This window comes from Fukomys damarensis, unplaced genomic scaffold (assembly GCF_012274545.1).
Source record: "Fukomys damarensis isolate Sample0158 unplaced genomic scaffold, DMR_v1.0_HiC HiC_scaffold_1, whole genome shotgun sequence".
NCBI classification, from domain to species: domain Eukaryota; kingdom Metazoa; phylum Chordata; class Mammalia; order Rodentia; family Bathyergidae; genus Fukomys; species Fukomys damarensis.
In genome coordinates this window covers 72,197,668-72,201,542 of record NW_022900913.1, presented here as the reverse complement: position 1 = coordinate 72,201,542, position 3,875 = coordinate 72,197,668, and the positions used below count along the sequence as shown (strand labels likewise).

Here is a 3,875-nt window from a genome sequence, read left to right as displayed (position 1 = left end):
AATTTCTTATACATATACACAATAAAATCTCACAAAAACCATCACTGTGAAGTCAACCAGTGCACAAATATGAAAATAAATCTTTATGTTTAACCTCAATTTTATATTCAGCAGGGAGGCTATGTGGCTCAGATTTACACAAATAACATCTAGTATTAAATAATCAAATGTCACATACATTATATAAAGCAGCAATTGAAAAAATAAATTATGAAAACACACAGGGCTTAAAGTTAACAGTGAAAAATTCCTCCTTATCTGACATTATGCTCTATAATCAAACTAAAATATTATCCAATGTATCAGGATACACAAAAAAGGAGTGTAGCATAATTGTGATTTTGAAGGTTCTCAGAGAAAAACAGAGACAAGGTAAGTTACTTCTATAGGAACGTGTAAATATGTATAATTATATCAAATTCAATCTAAGTCAAAAACATTAAATATTTTTGACTTTACTGAAAAGACTTCCTAAATTTGACAACACCTTCATAAAATCAAATTATGGATAATCATGATCTCCCACCATGACAGCTAAAGGAGTTTTAAGTAGCTTTTCTTTACACAATATTGCTATCTGGAGATATACATCTCTAATTTTGCAAAGTATTTATACATACTTAGTTAAAAATGATCAGTTTGTCTATCAAAGGCGCACAGGTGATCTCCAAGTCAATTTGGTGTGTTGATAATCCAGAGAAAAGGAGCAAGCTAATACTTATGCACAAAGATAGGACTTGTTTCCAACCAATATGATAGGAATGACTCTCAAGAGATGCACCCTCAGTCACATCTACCCATTCTCCTACCTTAAGAAAGCTTTTCTTGCATGTAACATCATATGGCAGCAAAATGCCACTTGCTTTTCTGAAGTAAGATTTGGCAATACTTTTGAACCTCTCCTGCCCTGCCATATCCCAGAGTTGCAGAACTATTTGCTCTCTCTCCATCCACAATGAGAGTTTCATTTGGAAATCAACTCCCACTATGACACTTGTATCTCCTTGAAATTCTTTCTTGCAGAGTCTCATGAGGAAGCTGGATTTCCCCACAGCTGCATCCCCAGCAAACACAATCTTGTAGGCCTTCTGTGATCTGGAGCTTTGGAATTGTCACCCTCCATGTCTGCCTGAGATGAGGGCACAGAGATGGGCCTCCTGGAGGAGGTGACAGTGCTTCCTTCACTGGCTTACACTGGCACACTGCCTTCACCAGTCCACAGTGGAAGCCACACATTCAGTACCATGTTTCTTCATCCCTTATGGGGGAACATCTGTGTCTGAAGCATTGCCCCCAGAACTCTCCTGCACCCCATGCAAGCTCTGAAATACCCTCTGGTGCTTGAATTCCTCTTTTGAGTTGTACTCAACTGGAATCCCTCAGGGTGGACAAGCCACTATCAAAGCAGCTCTCAGGCAGGCTGTTGACTTCATAATTCATCCTCTGCTTGGGCTCACAGAGGGCCAGGGATTCACAGTCCTCATCCACATAGGAAGATTGGGACAGCCTGTCATAGCCCAGAGGTTGAAGAGAGTGGCCACTAAATTTTGGCCTGCTTCTAGAAATGTGTTCCCTGGTGATGCATTATTTATGCACAAGGATCTGTTAAGCTTGCTGTAACTGTTTTCCAGGGCACTCCTACGGCCATCATTACTGTCATGGAGCTTCTGGCCAGCTGTTTGGAATATTTTAATTTGCCTCTCAAGACTATTTCAATCTTCTGTTGTGCTCTTGGATTATTACCAGATCCCTTTCCAAATTCAGCATTCTGGTCAGCATAATCACTTTTTAGAGAATCTAGTTCACTCTGAAGAATGAAGAAAGGCTATGATTGTCTGTGCTTCTAAAAGCTCTTTCTTAATTTTCTGATTTTCCATTGACAAATCATACATTTTTTTAATGCTGCCACATCTGTTTTATTTATGTTTTGATTGTTCTTCAAGCATTCTTAGTTTTTTAATGGTCATCTGTAGGTCTCCTACTTCTGCTACATACTGATGTCTAAGGTCACTGAGGGCTTCTTCAGCTTTGTGTTTTTCGTCCTTCCAGGTCTGGTGTTCTGCAGCCTGAAATCTCCTTGCCATCTGCGGTCTTTGTCCCCTGGTTCTGGTGCCATGCCCCACCGCTGACCCTGTGGAAGCTGCGCAGACTCTTGGAAGGTGAAGGTGCCATTCTTTTGGATTCCAGCAGTGAGAACACGACCTCAGCCTCCACAGGTAGCACTCGCAGCTCCACCCCCAGTGAGGCAAAGTCCTGGCACTCCAGGCATCCTGGGCAGTTGGCATGGCAGGTGGCATCTTCTAGACAGGGAGGAGGAGAGGTTCCCTGTGACCAAAGTCCACATGCAGGGCCAGACCTGAACAGTCTACAAACTCTCCTGGAGTAGTTGCATGCAGTGAAAGAAGAGGAGAGCTGGTAATTTCAGAGCAGGTCTCTTCATGGAAGTCAGTGGAAATAAAATACAATTATTCCTCCTGAGACTCATGGTGGGAAAGAGGGAAAGGGAATGAAAAGAAAAAAATAATGAATAAATTGGTGTAGGACAGGGATGTTTGATTGGCTTTGTTGTTTGTGGGGGCCAGTCATGGCCCACTGGAGTTTGACATTTGGAAAATAACTTCTTCCTCTAAAATTGAGGCATTGATATATTTGTAAACATTTGTTTCATTTCAAGGACATTGTTTGTTAAGCTTGTTTTCTTCTTTGACCCTCGGATAACAGGAGCTCCTTAGATCTGATATTATCTGTAAGAGTCAGGAAATCTGGTCTTTGCATAAAGATGAAAACAATTGCTTGGTGCTTCCTGTTGTTGTGTGCCCTTAAAAGCTTCCTGTTCATGTGTGCCTTTAAAAGGAGCTGTTTCTGTGAAATAGATCAGACTTCTCTTGGTCTCCACTCAGGCTTGAGTGTTCTTTCCTTTCTCAATCCTCACTCCCCAACTCAGGCATGTTCATGTTGTGACAGCTGGGCTGCCATAAGTGGCAACTGAACAGGGACCTGAGTATTGAGGGATCTAGTGAAGGACACTGCAGAGAAGAATGAGGCCTCAACAAAAAAGGTAAGGAGCAGTGAGTTTTTCTTGTAAATATTAAAAATGGGAGCCGGCAATAGTTGCATGCTTTTTGTACATATGCTTAAAGATTTATTGTGTGTCGGTGGTGCTAGAGTTGGGCACCAGCAATTGTGTAATTTTTTAGAATTTGTAGAAATAGTTTGTCCTTGGTAATTTAAAAACTTGGAGTAAAATTAAAAAACTATTACAAGATTATTATGCCACACACGGGCCTAGTAAAGTACATGTGGATGCTTTTAGCTTATGGACTCTCATCCAAGATAGTTTAGATCCAAGACATGAAAGTGAAAAGGATGGGCACAACTAACCCTAGGGGATCCCTACTGTGTTGAGCACTTAAACTTTAGTACTTGTTCTTTTTTTGCTTCTGTGTCTTTCTCTTCCTGTTAATGTCTGAATTGGTAATTTGTGATCTGGATCATTTTGGAGGCTGGGAGGTCCAGGCAGATGTGCTAGTGGACTCCCTGCCTCAGGGGCCGGAGATGTCCTTTGCCCCTCTGGTAGGAACTCTGTCTCTCTGTTTATGGGGAGGGAGGTTGATTTTTTCCCCCTTCTCAGGACCTTCTGGTCAAAGAAGAGTTTTTCTGGTTTCACAAGAGGAGATTAAAGGGGATTCCCCGACAGAGTCCCTAGTTCTTTCAGTTTGTTTCTCTTACATTCTGTTTGGCCTCTCTTGTTTATCTGTTCACTTATTTTGAATTTTCTGACAGGATGAGAAGAAGGTCATCTACTGCCTTACCTTGATTTTAGACCATTTCCAGGAGGTCCGTTGGATTGCAGCTGACCTTGGACTTCACATAAC

At 41.4% G+C, this 3,875-nt stretch overlaps 1 pseudogene; it reads right to left on the bottom strand.

Annotated features, from left to right (window-relative positions):
* Positions 1 to 718: 718 nt before the first annotated feature.
* On the bottom strand, positions 719 to 2,357 carry LOC104861154 (annotated as a pseudogene).
* Positions 2,358 to 3,875: the final 1,518 nt, after the last annotated feature.